At 34.7% G+C, this 20,600-nt stretch overlaps 1 pseudogene; it reads left to right on the plus strand.

Annotated features, from left to right (window-relative positions):
* Window positions 1-6,034: 6,034 nt before the first annotated feature.
* On the plus strand, window positions 6,035-6,404 carry LOC141505846 (reactive oxygen species modulator 1-like; annotated as a pseudogene).
* Window positions 6,405-20,600: the final 14,196 nt, after the last annotated feature.

Here is a 20,600-nt window from a genome sequence, read left to right on the forward strand (position 1 = left end):
ATTTCAAAAAATAAATTCACAAGGTAATTTATTGGTGGGTAGAGTTACACAGGAATACAACAATTTCACTAGTAGAACAATATTTTATTAAGCATACATGGCCAAAATTTAAAGGGAATTTACTGTAACTATTTGTGACTTGATGTGTGCTTTGCTAAAAATGATTGTCAACTAGACATATGATCTTCAGGTTAATAGTGTGCAAACATACACACACACACACACACACACACACACACACACACACACAGACTCCCGTATTGTAGATATTGTGTTTAGTTTGTTCATCAAAAGTATATAAGCATATCTATCAGATCTATGGAAAGGGAATAAATATATTACCAAACAAGAATTAGAGTACATTATAAATTACAAAATGAATTATTTTGACTATAATAAATTAAAAGGTTTTATACTAATAAAATCAATGTTGCCAAACTTAGAAGGAAAACAGAAAGCTGGGAAACCATCTTTACGATAAGGATTTCTGATAAAGGTCTCACTTCTAAAGAATATAGAGAATTGCAACACAATTATAAGGTTACAAGTAATTCCCCAATTGATAAATGGTCAAAGGATATGAATAGACAGTTCTCAAATGAGGTAATTAAGGCTATATATAATCATATGAAAAAAGTGCTCCACATGATTTGATTAGAGAAATACAAATTATAACAATGAGTTATGAACTAACACCTATCAGATTGGCCAAAATAAGAAAATGGGAAAATAATCAATGTTGGAGAGATTGTGGGAGGACTGGGATTTTGATTCATTGCTGGTGGAGTTGTGAATGGATCCAACAATTCTGGAGAGCAAAGAGTAATAAAAAAAAGTTTGCTCTCTTTGACCGAGAAATTCCAATTCTAGACCTATTATTCAGAAGAAATCATAAAAAAAAATGGAAAAAGTCCCAAAATATTCATAGGAGCTTTTTTTGTAGAGGCAAAAAATTGGAAATTGAGGAGATGGCCATCAATTGGGGGATGGCTAAACAAGTTACAGTACATAAATATTATGGAATAGTATTGTTATCTAAGAACATATTATAGAGTAGCATGGAATGAGTTACAGGATCTGATGCTGAGCAAAGGGAGCAGAACCAAGGGAACAATGTACAGATTAACAACATTGTGAGAAAATCAACCTTGATGGAAGCAACTCCTCTCAGCAGGTCAGAGAGCTAGCACGGCTGTATTAGACTGGCTATGGACAATGTTATTCCGATCCTGAGGAAGAAAAAGCAAAGCAAAACAAAACCAAAAAAAGCAAAACAAAACAAAACGACCCTCAGAATCTGATGAACACTTTATAAAAATTATATCTTATGTATCTCTTTCTTTAATCCTAATTTCTCATATCTAAAACAACAAATTTTTAGGCATGTTCATCAAAAATAGATATGTACAATGCTAACCTGACTGCTTGCTGCTGAAGGAAGGGGTGGGTGGGAAAGGAGAATGGAAGGAAATTTTATAACTTAAAAATATACATGTGCATATGCATGAAAAAATAATTTCTAAGACAAGTATATAAACACTGTATGAAGTTACAGGAAAAAAAACAATAATTTTATAAGTTTCACAATATTTTTGTAGGTCCCCAGAGAATTATCATCAGGGATATTTTCTCAGTTTGTTTTCCTGACTCCGGGTTGCCCATCAATGGACAGCAAAGGCTGTCCATACCATGTGGTACATCTATCATCTGTCCAATCTTACCAGTGAAACTGATAGTCATCAGTCTTTTTCATCTACCCCATCACAATACTCTCCAAACTGTCAACATACCTTTAACCTCACTCCCCATTCCATCCATATGCCTTAACACATCTCAATCATTTCATCCTCAGTGCAATTGAACTCTCTTACTTGTATCATCTCCCCCACATAAAGTAAGAAATCCTTGAGAATAGAGACAGTCTCATTTTTCCTAGTTGTATTTTCAGTATATACAATACATTGCTTCTTACAAAATAAAGGCACAATAAATCCCTTTTTTGGTTTAAATTTAATATTTACTAGTGATAAGCAGCACATTTTAAGGTTATATATAAAATGAGCCAGAAAAGGAAATGGCTAACTACTCCAATATGTCTGCCAATAAAATAACAATTGATGTGACAGATTTGGATATGAGTGAAAAAAATGACAGAAAATCAATGAAAAGTTAGAAGAAATATGATGAATACTGAGGTCCACATTTAAATTGGGATTTTTGAAGTCTTCCTTTTTTTTGGTTTGAATACATTTGAACAGACAATTATTAGTTCAATCACAATCAATCAATTTCTAGGACTTAGGTAGAGGTTGACTTTTCCAATAAATTTTTCGTTGATATCTATTTCTAAGTAATTTAATCTCTCTTTGGTTGAGGTGAAATTCAATTTACTTGGAAAAAGGTAAAAGAATAACAAAGAGGATTTTAATGTCTATAAATAGATAATCACTGGGAAGGGAAATTGGATTTTCCTTTTTTTGCATTTTCCTTCAATGGGGCCTATGTTCCAAGAATCCTATATAGTCAATGAGTCATCTCAGTATCTCCTTTCATTGCTAGACTTAGTCTTATCTTTTATGCTGAGATGTGTGCTAGAATCTAGATTTAGAGAGTCTAGTGCTAAAACAGTTTCTTTTGTTCTTTTTAAAAATAAATTTCTAGGTACTTTTCCACAATGACTTTGTTTAATTCAAAGAAGTATACAGTATTTTTTCATACTGAATTCTTTTTTTAACATATTATTTTTAATCCATATTTTTAACCAGGAAAAAAATGACTTTTTAATCTTAATTAAAACTCATTCATTTCAAGAAAAATGATGTTGGAGTTATGTTGTTTGGACATTTTGGTTGTTATAAGTAAATAATGTCTACAGGATAAAGTCTAGATTCCTTAGCTTTGAGGGCAGAGACCTCAACACAGACTTCAACGATATTATACTCATAAAATAATATATTTAAAAAGTTTGTATCTACAAAAAATCTTTTATTCTAATGCAAATTTGTAAATTAATAAAAGGATCCCAAAATGCTCAATGGAATTACCCAAAGTCATTCAGGTTATAAGCAACAGAGCCAGGAAGTTATTCCAAACATTCTACTATCCTTTATTTGCCTCAGAGAGAAAAGTTTATTAATCAGTTATAGGGGAGATTAAGGTTGTTTTCCCTGACTTATTTCCTTGATTGAAGTTCAACCTTTGAAAGCCATTACTGATCTTTGGCAAAAATTTACTCTACCTAGACTATCTTATTTAGATGAATTCTTATTCATCGTGTTCTACTCAGGTTTGGATAGGCAAAATTATTTGATTAAATTAAAAGGCTGGCAATGATTAGGAAGTAAATGACATGATCAAAGTCATGTCCCCCAGCACTTCATTAGAATAAGTCTACCTTTCCTTATAATATATATATATATATATATATATATATATATATATATTCTCTCTCATTACTTGTGTTAATCAATCATACTTGATTGCCATACTCAGGAACACCCACTCTTCCAAGGACATAAAAGTACTGAGTGGATCCCATGACTTATTTTTGTCATTCAAGAATTTTACCTATTGTATTAATAATATTCTAGCATTATTATTAAAATTATAAATTACCCAGTAATTATGTTTCTTAAACTTTTTAAACATCACATCTCTCTGAGGAAAAATGTAATGATTTCTCAATATACAAATCTATTTTCTCTTCTGGCTTCACTTGCACTAAAAATGTTATTGAAGACTTCCAGACAAGATGACAGAGAGAAGACAAGCACTATTTTAAGCTTTCATGACTTTCCCTCAGAACTAACATGAACCAAGAACAGATTTTGGAACCACAGATCCCAGAAAAGAACTTAGGGAAACATCTCACAGCAAGGTCTGTCCCAAGGGAACATGTGTGTCACTAGGGGCAGAAAGCAGACACCCAGTGCAGGGTCAGTGAGATGAGGCTGTGGGACAGACATGAGAGTAGTGATGGAAGCATTTGCTGTGTGCATGGCTGGGAGGAGAGCTCCAGTGAAACAGGCAAACATCTATCTGGTCAGCTTGACTGATCTGGAAGAACTGTAACACAAGCCCCCATGTTTCCAGCTGAGTCCCCTCTCCCCCCACCTTGTTCCTATAGGAGGGCCTGACTTTCTCCAGAATAAATACAGACACAGGTCATGTGTTTGCAAGTTGACCCAAGACCCAGGTATGGGTGGCAGATCTCCCTCAGCTGATTGTTGATTATTTGATTAAATTTCTTGCCTGAGGTCCCAGTCTAGATGGTGCAAAGACAGGTTTAGGAAGTGGGGGACAGATACCAACAACACAGATAATCCAGAGAAACCCTCTGGCATCCCTTACTGGACCATCAGATAGGAGTTGAAAAATCAATGGAAAAATTGGGGGAAAAAAGAGAAAATGGACACTATGCAAAGAGAAAATTAGCATCTTTCAAGGAAAAAAAAAACAAATCTTTTGAAAATGCAATTATTCAAATGGAAAAAGATAAAAACTCCTTCAAAAATAGAATTGACCAATTAGAAAAGGAGTTGCAAAAGGGAAATAAAGAAAGATAAATCTCTTTTAAAAAAAGGTTGGGATCTGTGGAAACTAAGTATTGCATTAGATACCAATAATATAAAAATAAAAAAGTAGAAGAAAATGTAAAATACCTCATTTGCAAAACAACTGACCTGGAAAATATATCGAGGAGAGACAATTTAAGAATCATAACATTATTAAAAACTGCCCTAATATACAGGAATCAGAGAGCCAAATAGTCCTTGAAAGAATACAGCTATCCTCTCCTGAAAGGGATCCCAAAATGAAAGCATCAAGGAATATTATGGTCAAATTCCAGAACTTTGAGATCAAGGAGAAAATTTTGAAAGCATCAAAGAGAAACAATTCAAATACCAAAGATTAATAGGTAGGATTACACAGGACCTTGCAACATCAAAATTAAGGAATTAAAGGTTCTGGAATATGATTATCTGGAGAGGAAGGGAACTTGGATTTCACTCAAGAATTCATTATCTAGAAAAATGGATTCTTCTCTTCCAGGAAAAACGATGGGCACTTAATGATATAGGAGACTTTCAACTTTTCCTGATGAAAAGTCCAGAGCTAAACAGAAAATTTTGTCTTCAAACACAAGACTCAAGAGATACCTAAAAAGGCAAACAAGGAAAAAATGAAAAAAAATCTTTTATGTAATATGAAATTGGCTATATCCCCACCTTGGAGGAAGAATCTCATAATTTAGGATTTGTAACTCCATTAGTGGAAATATATTTAACCAAAAGTAATTGACACATGACTTTTCTATGACTATGATTGAAATGATTTAAAAATAATATCTTCCTAAAAAGGGGGTATGGTAAAAAGAGGGGAAGTAGGGGAGATTGAATGGAATAAATTAAGTCACATGAAGACATGCACAGGACCTATTGCAACAGAGTGGAAGAAGAGATGAGGTGAGAACTGCTTAAATCTTAATTTCATCAGATTTGGCTCAAAGAGGGATTGACACACATACTCAGTTGAGTTTAGAAACTTATCTTTCAAGTACTAAGAGGGAAAAGAGGGAGGTGGGAGGAAAGGAGGAAATGACAGAAGGAAGGGAAGGAAGAAAGGGTAAAGGGAAAAGGGGAATAAAAGAGAGGAGGTTGGATAAAAGGGGGTAAACTCCTTAGAGAAGGTCGTATTTAGAAGTAAAATACTGGAGAATAAGTATAAGGTGAAAAAAGGGGGGAAATACAAATGGAAGGAAGATAGCAAGGAAGGCAATAAAGAGTTAGTAATTATAATGTGAATGGAATGTGAATAGAATGAACTTGCCCATAGAACAGAAGCATTTATCAGAGTGGATTAAAAACCAGAATTCTTCAGTATCTTGCTTACAAGAAACCTATCTGAAGCAGAGTGATACATACAGAATAAAAGGAAAAACTCTGGAACAAAATACATTATTATATTTTAACTGAAGTATAGAGTCGCTTTTTGGACTGGGCTTGGGGTGCTACTATCATGGATGGGGGGGAGGATGGTGTGGGTACACTGCCTGCACTGCAGCTACCCAACTGAGCCCTCCCTTCTTCGGGTATATGCAGAACATGGCTGTAGTTTGGGCCTTGGCCAAGGCCCAGGCACTGCCTCAGTTCTGGCCCTGGCCATGCCCCCCCTCCCGATACCAGTAGCTGTGGGTCCCTATGGACATTCTCAGCCCACCTGCTTTGACCACGTGAAGATGGGCTTCATGATAGGCTGTGCCCTGGGTGCTGTTTGGCCCTTTCTCGTGCCTCAGAATCAGGAAGCCAGCCTGGGAGCTGATGGGTGGAATTGGCAAAACCATGATGCGTAGTGGGGGTGCCTTCAGGATGTTTATGGCCATCGGCATGGGCATCTGCTGCTGACCTCAGCAACTCCATCTTTCCCACCTCCCCACCCCTCACCCCCACCCCCTGCCTGCACACCCCTTGTGTAATATAGCAAAAAGTTTTGAATATAAAAAAAGGCAAGTGTAGCAATCCTTATTTCAGACAAAGCGGCTGCAAAAAATAGATCTCATTAAAAGAGATAAGGAAAGAATTTATATCCTCCTGAAAGGTACAATAGACAATGAAGCAATTTCAAAACTAAATATGTATGCACCCACTGATATAGCATCAAGATTCTCAGAGGAGAAGTTGAAGGAGTTACAGGAAGATATAGACAGCAAAACTCTACTGGTGGAGGACCTCAACCTTCCTCTCTCAGAATTCGATAAATCTAAGCATTAAATAAACAAGAAGGAAATTAAGGAGGCAAATAGAATTTTAGAAAACTTAGACATGATAGACCTTTGGAGAAAATTGAATGGGGATAGAAAGGAATATATACATATACATATATATATATATATATATATATATATATATATATATATGCGCCTCTTTTTTGTAGTATATGGTACCCATACAAAAATTGACCAAGTACTAGGGCACAAAAATCCTCATAATCAAATGGCTAAATATACAAACATTGAATGCATCCTTTTTCACACCATAATTTAATAAAAATCATATACAAAAACATACAAAAATGAGCCATGAAGAGACAGACATAAAATTAATTGGAAACTAAATAACCTCATTTTAAAGGAGTGGATCAAATTATAAATCTTAGAAAGAATTAATGATTTCATCCAAGACAATGACAATAATGAGACAATATATCAAAATTTATGGAATACAGCCAAGGAAGTTATTAGGGGATATATTATATATCTATATGTTTACATGAATAAAATAATAGAGAAAAAAGAAATCAGTGAACTGAGCATGCAACTAAAAAAGTTAGAGAAAAAAATTAAAAATACTTAATAAAATACCAAATTAGAAGATAAGTTCTAAAAATTAAAGGAGAAATTAATAAAATCAAAGGCAAGAAATTATTAAACTAATAAATAAAACTAAGAATTAGTTTTATGAAAAATCCAATAAAATAGATAAACCTTTAGTTAATTAGATTTAAAAAAACAAAGAAAACCAAATTACTAATGAACAGAAAATGAGAAAGAAGAATTTACCAACAATGAAGAGAAAATTAAAGTAATAATTTGGAACTCTTTTGCCCTATTATCTGCCAATAAATTTGAAAAATTAAGGGAAATGGATGAATGTTTGCAAAAATATAAATTGTCCTGATTAAATGAAGAGGAAATTAAATACCTAAATAACCCTATCTCAGAAAAAGAAATTCAACAAGTCATCAATGATCTCCCTAAGAAAAAATCTCCAAAATCTATGCTCTCAGCATGAAGAACCATGATGAAGTCCAAAATTTTATGAAGACCTAGGGACCCTTTATTGTTAATGTACCAAAAGAAGATGAACTTATAATTCTGGGTGAGGTGACTTTAATCCTAGAGTAGGCTCAGACTATCAGACTTAGCAAAGAGTTTTTGGGAGGAATGGAATTTGAAACAGCAAAAGCAATGGTTACCTACTAATGAAGATTTGTCCATCCCATGACCTTCTCATCACAAATACTGTCTCACTCTCTTACATTTATCTTACATTTATCTAAATGCAATAAAATTTCCCAGACATATTTTCATAGCAAACATTAATATTTAACAGAATATGTAAATGTAAAGAGAAGAGAAAGGCAGGATGTTAGAGTTACAAGGATCTTGTGTGGTGCAGAGTGCTGGGTTGATCATGACATCCTCTAAATATTCACATTAACCAAAGAGATGACCCAAAGGCAAAATGACTACTAGAAGAATTATTGTCAAGAAATTAGGTTGTCTCTCTGAATAGCAACAGTTTGTTGCTAACTTGCTCAAGATTTGGAAGGCTACAAAAGAAAGTGTGGGAGAGAAGAGGCATTAGACTAACTATAAAATTGAAAGTCTACAAAACCATTGTGTTGACCTCATTACCATATGCCCTTGAAACCTGGACAATCTACCAGCACCCTGTCAGAAAACTGAATCACTTATATTTAAATTGTCTTAGGAAGATTCTGAATATCACCTGGCAGAAGAAGATACCATACACTGAGGTTATTTCTCAAATTAAACTGCCTTGTATTCTAACATTACTACAGAGAGTACAACTATGATGAACTAATTAAGTTGTTAGAATGCTAGAAATAAGTTTGCCAAAATGACTATTCTATGGAGAACTCACACAGGGTAAGCACTCACAAGGGGTTCAGAAGAAGGGATACTGGAGCACACCAAATTTTAGAATTTGGATCAGTACTGCCCAGTATGACATGCCCTCATCAGAGAGGTTGCTACATTCTATGAAAAAAGAAGAATTGAAGCACTCAAAGGAAATGTGACAGAATTAAGTTTAGGATAAACACCCCAGGTGTTCACATGGAAAATCTGTGAGTGATCCAAGATAGAGCATTCTGAGCTTCTATTGGTCTAATCAACCATAGTCAGACACACTGTAGTTTGTGTCAAACATAGTAATGTCATTTTGGTCTTCTTTGATAAGAAGGACATGAACCAACCAGCTATTGTATACTAACTGACCTCAGGAAAATTCCTTTTCTTTATGTCTGGTGAGTAGCTCGCAATCTTTATCTTGTTTTCAAAACTAGCATTCTTAAAAGGGACTTCTACATATAGATAGTATCCCAAATATACTATTTCAAGTTTTTCTAATTATTTATTTATTTCATATGATCTATTCCCCTACCCCCCCTCAAATGTATGTAAAGATAGTGACCCCTAATTTCTTGAATCCTCAGTTCCCTCTCAGGCTACATTTTCCTCCTTTCCCCATCTTGACTTCTTGATAAATAAGTTCAAATCTATATTGTCTTCTTAACTTGAGTCTCTTGTTCCCTTTTCATATCACTGGCCTTGGTCTGCTAAGGCTCAGCCTTGATACCTTGACTGTTGCCTTCCTCCCAAAGGGTGTGCTATGGAACAAGTTTGAAGAAAATCATGAAATTGTGTGAACTGGACTCACTACAAACTTATTTCATATAATTTCAAGTGAGTACTCATCATGGCAAGATAATTAATTTGTACCTCCTTAATTAATTTATCATCTAACTACCCTGAACAGTGTTTCCAAACCTTTTTTAAAAATATTTTTTCCAATTATATACAATTAAGGTTTCTATCTTTCATTTTTTGTAAGATTTTGAATTTTACAATTTTTTTCTACACTCTTTCTTTCCTCCCCTAATACTCCCCCCACAGAGCAGTCTTATAATCTTTACATTGTTTCCATGCTATACATTGATCAAAATTGAATGTGTTGAGAGAAAAAAAATGAACATATCCTTGAGGAAGAAAGAAATTATTAAAGATAGCAAAATTATGTAGTATAGAAGAAATTTTTTTTAAATTGAAGGTAGTAAGTAGCCTTTGGTCTTTGTTTTAACCCCACAGTTCTTTCTCTGCATTACAGATGGTCTTCTCCATTGCACATACACTAAGATTGTCCTTTATTATTGCATTGAAGAAATGAGCAAATCCATTAAGGTTGATCAACAACCCCATGGTGCTGTTAGGGTGCACAATTTTCTTCTGGTTCTGCTCATCTCACTCAGCATCAGTTCATGCAAGTCTTTACAGACTGCTCTGAAATTCCATCCCTCCTGGTTTCTAATAGAACAATAGTGTTCCATAATGTGCATATACTATAATTTATTCAGCCATTCCACAATTGATGGAAATTCACTCAATTTCCAATTTATCCCTACTATAAACAGGGCTTCTATGAATATTTTTGTACAAATGTTATTTTTACCCTTTTTCATGATCTCTTCAGGTTATAGACCCAGTAGTAGTGTTGCTGGATCAAAGGGAATACATATTTTTATGCCCTTTGGGAGTAATTCCAAATTGCTCTCCAGAAAATTTCAATCAGTTCACAGCTCCTCAAATAAGGCATTACTGTCCCAGATTTCCCACATCCCTTCCAACATTGCTCATTTTCCTTTCCGGTCATATTGACCGATCTGGGAGTTGTGATTTGGTACCTCAGAGATCCTAAAATTTGCATTTCTCTTATCAGTAATGATTTAGAGCTATTTTATTTGACTATGAATAGTTTTATTTCCTCATCTGTAAATTGCCTTTGCATATCCTTTGATCATTTGTAAATTGGGGAATAGCTTTTTTAAATATAAATTTGACTCAGTTCTCTATATATTTTAAAAATGAGTCCTTTGTCAGAAATACAGTTGTAAAAATTGTTTCCCATTTTACTACATTTATTTTGATCTTGTTTACAGTGGTCTTGTTTGTACAAAAGTTTTTTTTTAATTTAATGTACTCAAAATGTGCTAGTTTGTTTTTATAATATTCTCCATCACTTCCTTGGTCATAAAATGATTCTCCTTCCATAGATTTGACAGGTAAACTATTTCTTGATCTCCTAATATTGTCTTTTATGTCTAAATCCTGTACCCATTTTGATCATATTTTGGTATAAGGTGTAAGGTGTTGGTCTAATACAAGTTTCTGCCATACTAACTTCCAATTTTCCCAACAGTTTTTATCAAAGAGAGAGTTCTTATCCCAGATGCTGGACTCTTTGGGCTTATCAAACAACAGATTCGTATTATCCTTTTCTATTGTCTTTTTTGCACCTACTCTATTCCATTGATCTAACACTTTATTTCTTAGCCAATACCAGACAGTTTTTTATGACTGATGCTTTATAATATAGTTTTATTTCTGATAAGGTTAAGCAACCTTCTTTTGCCCCTTTTCCTTTAAATCACTTGATATTCTTGACTTTTTGTTTATACATATGAATTTAGTTGCAATTTTTTCTAGTTACTTAAAGTAATTTTTTGGAAATTAGATTGGTAAGGCACTAAATACATAGTTTAATTTAGCTATCCATGAGCTGTTGACATTTTTCCATTATTCAAATCTGATTTTTATTTATGTGAAAATTGTCTTATAGTTCTTTTCATAGAGTATCTGAGTCTTCTTTGCCAGGTACAATCCCAAGTATTTAATATTGTTTGAAGTTATTTTTTAACATTTTATCATCTTATTTGTTTTCCAATTATATACAATAGTAATATGTACCCATCATTTTTTGCAAAGCTCTGTATTCTACAATTTCCCCCTCCTCCCTCCCCTCCCACCCAACAGAAGGCTGTCTGACAGTCTCTACATTGTTTCCATGCCATACACTGATGTACATTGCATGTTATAAGAGTAAACATAAGAATAAACATAAAGCCCCCCTCCCCCCCAAGAAGATGAGAAACCTCAAGTCGAGAGAGAGAGGGAGAGAGAGAGAGAGAAATTGTACTTCAGTTTGTGTTCATATTTCAATGGCTCTATCTTTGTGGTGAGTTGCTTTCTTTATCATAAGTCCATCAGAGAAGTTGCTTCAATATTTTTCTCTCACTTGCTATTACCAGCTCTACCTCTACTCTATTTCTATCCACTCTCATTTATTCTATTCTCTCTCTCTGTCGTTTCATCCCGGCCCTGTTCAAAAGAGTGTTGAATCTGAGTACCCTCTCCCTTGATCGTCCCTTTCCTATCACCTATTCCCCCTTCCCTCCACCCATTCCCTCTCATCCCATCCCTTTCCTCCCATCCTTCTCCAGGACAAGATGGATTTCCTCACCCTATTAAGTGTGTATGTCATTTCCTCTCTGAACCATTTCTGATGAGAATGAAGGCTCACTCATTCCTCCTTCTCTTCCCCCTCCACTCCACTGAAAAATATTTTTCTTGACACTTATGTGAAATCTCTCAGCTTTTTCTTCATTTCCTTTTCCTTGCTCCTAGTACTATTGCCCATTGACTCCATCCCTTTACCACGTCATACAATTATATTCTGCTCCTACCTATGTCCTGTCTATATATGCTCCTTTTAACAGCTCTTATAAATTAGAAAGTACATATGAGTTATTAATATCTTCTTCACATGCAGGAATACAAACAGTTCAACCTCATCAAGTCTCTCATAGTTAGTCCCTCTCTTCCACTCCCTCTATGGTTCACCAAAGTTCTGTTCTTGGAGATCAAACTTTCTGTTCAGCTCTGGTCATCTCAATAGGAAATCTTGAAAATCCCCTGTTTCATCGAAAGTCCATCTTTTCCCCTGAAAGAGAATGTTCAGTTTTGCTGGGTAGTTGATTCTTATTTATAAACCAAGATTTTTTGCCTTCCGGAATCTCATATTCCAATCCATATGAGCCCTTAACATAGATGCTGCTAGATCCTGTGTAATCCAGACTATGGAGCCTCAGTAGTTGAATTGTTTGTTTATGGCAGCTTTTAGAATTTTCTCTTTGATTTGGGAGTTTTGGAATTTGGCTATAATATTCCTGGAAATTTTTCTTTTGGGATCTCTTTCAGGGGGTGACCAGTGAATTCTCTTGATTTCTATTTTACCCTCAGCTTCTAGAATCTCAGGGCAATTTTGCTGTATTATTTCTTGAACAATGAAGTCTAGGCTCTTGTCCTGGTCATGACTTTCAGATAGCCCAATAATTTTTAAATTATTTCTTCTGGATCAATTTTCGAGGTTGGCTGTTTTTCCAATGAAATATATCACATTTTCTTCTAATTTTTGGATTTTTGGCAGATTTTTATTTCTTCCTGGTTTTTTTGCAAAATCATCAGCTTCCTTTAGGTCCATTTTGCATTTCAAGGAGTTATTTTATTCAGAGAACTTCTTTATCTCCTTTTCCTGCAGACCAGTTCTGTTTTTTAAGGCATTCTTCTCCTCATTTGTCTTTTGTTTTGCCTTTTCCATTAGGCCTAAAATGGTTTTTAATATTATTTTCTGCACTATTTTTTTTGTATATCTTTCACCAAGCTTTTGATTCGGTTTTCATGATTTTTCTGCATTGCTCTCATTTCTCCTCCCAATTTTCATCCACCTCCCTTAATTGCTTTTCAAAGACTTTTTTGAGCTCATCCATACTTTAAGCCCATTTTCTATTTGGGGGGTGGTGGTAGGGAAGCTTCAATTTTGTCATCATCTGAGTATGTGTTTTGATCTTCCATGGTACTAAAGTAATTCTCTATGGTCAGATTCTTCTTTTTCTGTTGTTTACTCATTTCCTCAGCCCAAGACTAATTACAGCACTTCCAAGGATATGGGATTGTTTTTTTTTCTGGAGGGACACCCCACTGGGACCTTTATTCCTCTAAGGTCTTATGCTGTCTAGCCTGCACTTTAATATGTAAATGACCACAGAACTACCCTCTGCCCTGGGACTATAAGGAGAGATCCAGCTTGGTTATTTAGTATGGAAGCCCAAACTGCAATATGTGAGTGTAGGCAAATAGCAGAGTCCTACATCAGGAAGAGCAGAGCAATCTATGCAGACTTCCCTTAAGGTCTCGGTGGGAGGGGGGGGGTTCCAGGCTATTTTCTCCTTATCCTTACTGCCTCTACACTCACCCAGGTGCAGCCTGGAGTTAATTTAAATGGGATTTATTTTTCTAGCTCTTGCTGTTGTATCCTGCTAGTAATATGTATACACACACACACACACACACACACACACACACACACACACACATACATATACAATGCTGAGGATGTATGTGGGTTTATTTTACAACCTGTGACTTTGATAAAGTTGCTATTTTTTTCTATTAATTTTTAGATGATTTTTTTAGGATTCTCTAGGTATATCATCATGACATGCGCAAAGAGTAAGAGTCTTAGTTCTTCCTTCCCAATTCTAATTTCTTCAGTTTCTTTTTCTTCTCTTATTGCTGAAGTTAAAATTTCTAATACTATATTGAATAGTAGTGGTGATAGTGGGCCTCCTTGTTTCACTCCTGAGATTATTGGGAGTGCCTCTAGCTTATCCCAATTGCATATAATACTTGTTCTAAGGAATAATCCATTTATTTCTACATTCACTAGTGTGGGAATGGGTGTTGTATTTTGTCAAAGGCTTTTTCAACATCTATTGAGAAAATTATATGATTTCTGTTAGGTTTGTTATTGATATAGTCAATAAAACTAACTGTTTTCCTAGTACTGAACCAACCCTGCATTCCTAGGATAAATCCTGCTTGGTCATAGTGTATTAACGTAGTGATAACTTGCTGTAATAGCTTTGCTAAGATTTTATTTAAGATTTTTACATCCATATACATTCAAGGGAATTGGTCTATTATTTTCTTTCTCTGTTTTGACTCTTCCTGGTTTAGGTATCAGCACCATATTGATGTCATAGAAGGAGTTAGTCAGAGTTCTTACTTTATCTATTTTTCCATAGAGTTTATATAGAATTGGAACCAATTGTTGCTTAAATGTTTGATAGAATTCACTTCTAAATCCATCTGGCCCTGGAGATGGATTTCTTAGGGAGCTTTCTTATTAAATTCAACGATGGTTTGTTGAATTTCTTTTTCTGAGATAGAGTTATTTAGATGTTTTATTTTCTCTTCATTTAGGGTAACTTGTATTTTTGCAAATATTCATCTATTTCACTTAGATTATCAGATTTAAGTGTGGCTAGGTGGCACAGTGGATAGAGCACTGGCCCTGGAGTGAGGAGTACCTGAGTTCAAATCTGGCCTCAGACACTTAATAATCACCTAGCTGTGGGGCCTTGGGACAGTCACTTAACCCCATTGCCTTGAAAATAAAAAACTAAAAAAGATTATTAGATTTAATGGCATATATTTGGACAAAATAATTCACAAATTATTATTTAAATTCCCTCCTCATTGGGTGGTGAGTTCACCTTTTTCATTTATGATACTAGCAATTTGGTTTTCTTCTTTCTTATCTTTAATCAACTTAACTAAAGTTTTTTCAGTTTTATTGTTTTTTTTCATAAAACCATCTCTTGGTTTTATTTATTAATTCAATAGTTTTCTTGCTTTTGAATTTATTACTTTTTCCTTTAATTTTTAGAATTTCTTTTTAAGGAATTAATTGGGGGTTTTTAATTTGTTCTTTCTCAAATTTGTTTTTAGTTGCATATATAGTTCATTGATTTCCTCTTTCTCTATTTTATTCATGTAAGCATTTAAAGATATAATATATGCCCTAATAGCTGCCTTGAGTGAATCCCATAAGTTTTGCTATGTTGTCTCATTATTGTCATTATTTATGATGAAATCATTAATTCTATCTGTGACTGGTTGTTTGATCCACTCCTTATTTAAAATGAATTTATTTAGTTTCCAAATAGTTTTAGGTCTGTCTCTCCATGGCCCATTATTACATGTAGTTTTTATTGCATTATGATATGAGAAGGAATTATTCCCTATTTCTATCTTTCTGCAATTTATTATAAGGATTTATTCCCTAGGACATGGTCAATTATTGTGTAAGTGCCATATACTACAGAAAATAAGTATATATGACTTTCTATTCCCATTCAATTCTCCAGAGGTCTATCATGTTTAAGTTTTTTAACATTCCATTTACTTCTTTTACTTCCTTCTTGTTTATTTTATAGTTAGATTTATCTAGATCTGAGAGGGGGAGGCTTAGGTATCCCACAAGTAGAGTTTTGCTGTCTATTTCTTCCTCTGTCTCATTCAGCATCTCCTCTAAGAATTTGTATGCCATGCCACTTGGTGCATAAACATTTAGTACTGAAATTACTTCTCTTCTATGGCACCGTTAAAAAGGATGTAACTTCCTTCCTTATCTCTTTTAATGATATCTATTTTTTTCAAGTGCTTTGTCTGAGATGAGGATTGCTACCCCTACCTTTTTCACTTCAGCTGAAGCAAAATATATTTTGCTCCAGCCTTTTACCTTTACTCTATATGTATCTCTCTGCTTCAGATGAGTTTCTTGTAAGTAGCATATTGTAGGATTCTGGTCTTTAATCCAGTCTGCTGATCACTTCCATTTTATGGAAGAGTTTGTCCGATTCACATTCAAAGTTATAATTACTAACTTTTTATTGCCCTCCATGCTATCTTCCCTCTCTTTTTAATTTCCTTTTTATTCACCTTATCCATATTACCCTTATTGCCTTTTCTTGTGCCTCTTGAGTCTCCTCTATGAAGTCCAAAGTTTCTATTTAGCTCTGGTCTTTTATCAGGAAAAGTTGGAAGTCTCTTATTTTGTGGAATGCCCATCCTTTCCCTTGGATGAGTATCCTCAGTTTTGCAGGATAGTGAATTCTTGACTGCATTCCAAGCTCCCTTGCTCTTTGGTATATCTTATTCCAGACCCTTTGATCCCTTAATGTTGATGCAGTCAGGTCCTGTGTAATCCTTCTTGTGGATTTTTGGTATCTAAATTGTTCTTTCTGGCTGCTTGCAGTATTTCCTCTTTTGTCTGATAGTTCTGGAATTTGGCCACAATATTCATTGGTGTTTTCATTTTGGTATCCCTTTCAGGAGGGGATTAATGTATTCTTTCAATATTTATTTTGCTCTATGGTTCCATGATATCAGGGCAATTTTCCTTGCATAGATCCTGAGATATTGATCCAGTCTTTTTTTTATTCTCAGTGTGTTCAGGAGGCCTAATGATTCTTATGTTGTCTCTCCTGGATCTATTCTCAGGGGCTGCTTTTTTGTCAATGATGTATTTTGCATTTTATTCTAGTTTTTCATTTTCTTGGTTCTGATTAACAGATTCTTGTTGTCTCTTGAATTTATTAGTTTCCATAGATTCCAATTTTTTAGAGAAGATTTTTCTTCATTTACCTTTTGCAACTCCTTTTCCAATTCATCAATTCTATTTTTGATGGAGTTTTCCATTTGCACAGTTACATTTTCCAAAGATTTGTCTTCTTGTTGTGAGATGTTAATTATCTCTTCCAAAGTGTAAATTTTCTCTTGCTTTTTTCCCCAATTTTTCCAATTGATTTTAAACTTCTTCCTGATCTGTTCTAAGAAGTCTTTCTGGGCTAGAGACCAATTTATATTCTCCTCAGAATTTCTAGCTCTCTCTGAGTTTGGATCATTTTTTTGAGGTAGCTTTCAATGACCCCCCCCTTTACACTGGCTTTTCTTCATTTTCCTAGGATCTTGTGTTGGGGAAGGGGTTGGTTCACAAACCTTTGTTGTGGAAATCCCTAGAGGCTTTGCTGATTGGGTTTAGTAATTCCAAGTAACTCTAAGTAATTGTGACAGCCAGTAGGGGGTGCTAGACGCTTTCTCTGGAGTATCTGTGACCTTGATTTGTGGCCTACTCCCTAGACCTGGGGCCTTTGGGGAAAACAGCAGGGTCTAAATTATCCTTGAACAATGTGTGCTGGGATCTCAGATTATATAGTTCATTTCCTTCTTATTCACGCAGTAATAAGAGGATCTGAAGCCCATACCTGAGCTTGGGGGTTGGGGGGGCGGGGTGTTGTTACTGTGTTTGTTCTGGTTAGAGTCACTTTCTCCCACAGGGATAGGGGAGGGAGAGATTCAACTGGAAACCTCCAGTAAAAATATGGGGCTTGTGGCCCTGGTCTTCCAGACCAGCAGATTTGACCAAATCAATGTCTAACTGAAAATCTCCCTCTAGCCCCACTGAAGTTCTCCTGCCCTCTGCTCAAACAGTTAAGGTGACTGTTATCAGCTTAGTCCCTGGGCCTCACCCCACCACCTCTGTGCTGGCTCTCTGCTCTATGCCCTCACCTCACCCATGCTACCCTGAGACAGACCTTGTTGTTAGATTTTCTTCTTCTAGCTTCTTTTGCTGGGTATTGTAGATCTAAATTCTAAGAGGCTTGATTCTTATTAGTTGTGAGGGAAAGTCAGGAGACAGTCCAGTGGCTGGCTTTTCTCCACCATCTTGTCCAGAAGACTCCTTTTAAACCTTCATCATCACTGCTTAAACCCTTCATGACTTTCCTTCCCCGACCTTGACTCATATTTTACTAAAAACATCAAGGTCATCCACCAAGAGCACCCTCTTCTTTCCTGACCTTCATTTAGTATCAATCAGATTTTTTTCTGCCTCCAACTTCTCCTTCAACCTTGTTTCACAAGAGAAGATGATCCTTTACCTTTCTAAGGCAAAGGTGATCTTATTCCATCTTATCTTTTCTGACATATTGACCACTCCCATGTTTTCTTTTTTTTTCCACTCTTTCATTCTTCATTATTTCCCTCTTTGCTAACTATTTGCCTAATGCCTAAAAATATTCCCACATTTTCCCAATCCACCACAAATTATCTTTTTATCCTTCCATCCCTGCTAGTTTTACTGCCATATGCCTCTTCTCTAATGTGGCAAACTCTTTGAGAAGGTTATCTATAAGGTAAATTTATGTCCTTTCACTCAATTCTCCCCAATTTTATGTCTGACCTCATCATTCAACTGAAACCATTCTCCAAATTACTAAATCTCTTAATTGCCCAGTCTAATGATCTTTTTTCAGTTCCCTATTTCTTGAACTCTCGGCAAACTTTGACACTTTCAAATTCCTTCTTTTTCCTTGAAAGATTCTTTTCTCAAGTTTTCAGTTATACCACTCTCTTTTATCTATTTGACCTCTTCTCATTATTTCTTGTTGATTCTTCATCCAGGTTACATCTGCTAACCATAGGTGATTCATTAGAATCTATATTAAACCTTTTCTTTTCCTAAATCATTTCACTTGGCAATCTCATCAATTTTCAAGGATTCAGATTTTATCTCTGCAGATGACATACAGATCTATGTAACCACCTAATGTCCCTGTTAACCTTCATTCTCATGTTTCAATTGATTACTCAATATCTCAAAATGAATGTCCAAGAGACATCTTAATCTCAACATGTTTAAAAGTGAACACTGTCATTTTGCCCAAAAACTCCTTTCTTATTACTGTTGAGGGTATTTTCATTCTTTCAGTCATCCATGTTCACCACCCAGGTGTCATCCTTGATATCTAACTCTCCCTTACTTGCCGCTGACCCAAACTGTTGGCAAGATCTGATGATTTTACCTTTTTTTTAACATGTTGTAAAAATACTTCTTTTTCTTCTCTGATACTGCTACTGCTCTGATGCAGACCTTCACAATTACTCAAAATGATTTTTCTAAAGTATCAGTCAGATAATGTTACTCTTCTATTCAATACTATCCTTGGAATGGCTATCACCTTCAGGATTAAATATATCTACCCCCACTTTCTGGTTTTCTTTCACCCTGCAACTTCACCCTCCCCCTCACAAAAATTGCTTAAACCAGTGATTCTGGCCTCATTTCTGTTCTTTGAATAAGACGTTCCATCTTTTAACTAAAGACATTTTTATTCATTGCTCTCTGTTAATGAAATGCTTTCCCTTCTCACCTCACTTCCTAATTTCATGTCCAGATGAATCCTCTGGTAAGTGGAATAATCTGTAGATTACTTGATTATGTTGATTATTTCTGATTAATCTAATTAATCATAAATATAAATATATCTACATTATATATATGTATTTTTAGATATTTCTCCATCTTTTTTGTTTTTTGTTTTTTGTTTGTTTGCATTGTTATTTGTATGTTGTTTTCTCTCTTAGACTATGAACTCCTTAAGAACAGGGGCTGTCATACTTTTCTTTGTATCCTTAGTTGTCAACCTGATATCATGAACATAATAAACATTTAATAAATATTTATTGATTTATGTTCAAATTCATTTGCAAAAGCCTTTTTTCTTTCCCTAGTAGAGGAACTAGAGATATAGATATGGATATAAATAAATGTGTGTATATGTTCAAATACATAGGTGTGTATGCATATATATCTATATCTATCTATTTATCTATATATATATATATGTTGTGCATGTATATAGATATATATGTATACACATACATGCACACACATATATATGTATATGTGTGTATGTAGGGGGTGTGTGTGTGTGTTTCCCTCATAAAGTTTTTGTGCAGATGAACCAAAAGGAATTTAGGCTGGAAGATTTTTTTCCTATACCTTTTGAAATTTTGCCCTCCCTGCATTACTTTTTGTATCACTTCTTCTATATACTCACAATTGCTATGCTTCCAGTATAGATCTATAGTATGGATCCATTTATGCAATCATTTCAGTTATGAATTCTTATTGATCAAGGAAAATGTGGTTTCATTTTTTCAGAGTAGAGTTTATTTAACATAAATAAAACAATGGAGATTTGAATATAACTTCATAATTTCTCTATAATGGGCAATGTTTTTTATTTTTTTAAAACAGAATATATTTAAAAGA

The sequence above is a fragment of the Macrotis lagotis genome, chromosome 1, assembly GCF_037893015.1.
Source record: "Macrotis lagotis isolate mMagLag1 chromosome 1, bilby.v1.9.chrom.fasta, whole genome shotgun sequence".
In the NCBI taxonomy this organism is placed as follows: Eukaryota; Metazoa; Chordata; class Mammalia; order Peramelemorphia; family Peramelidae; genus Macrotis; species Macrotis lagotis.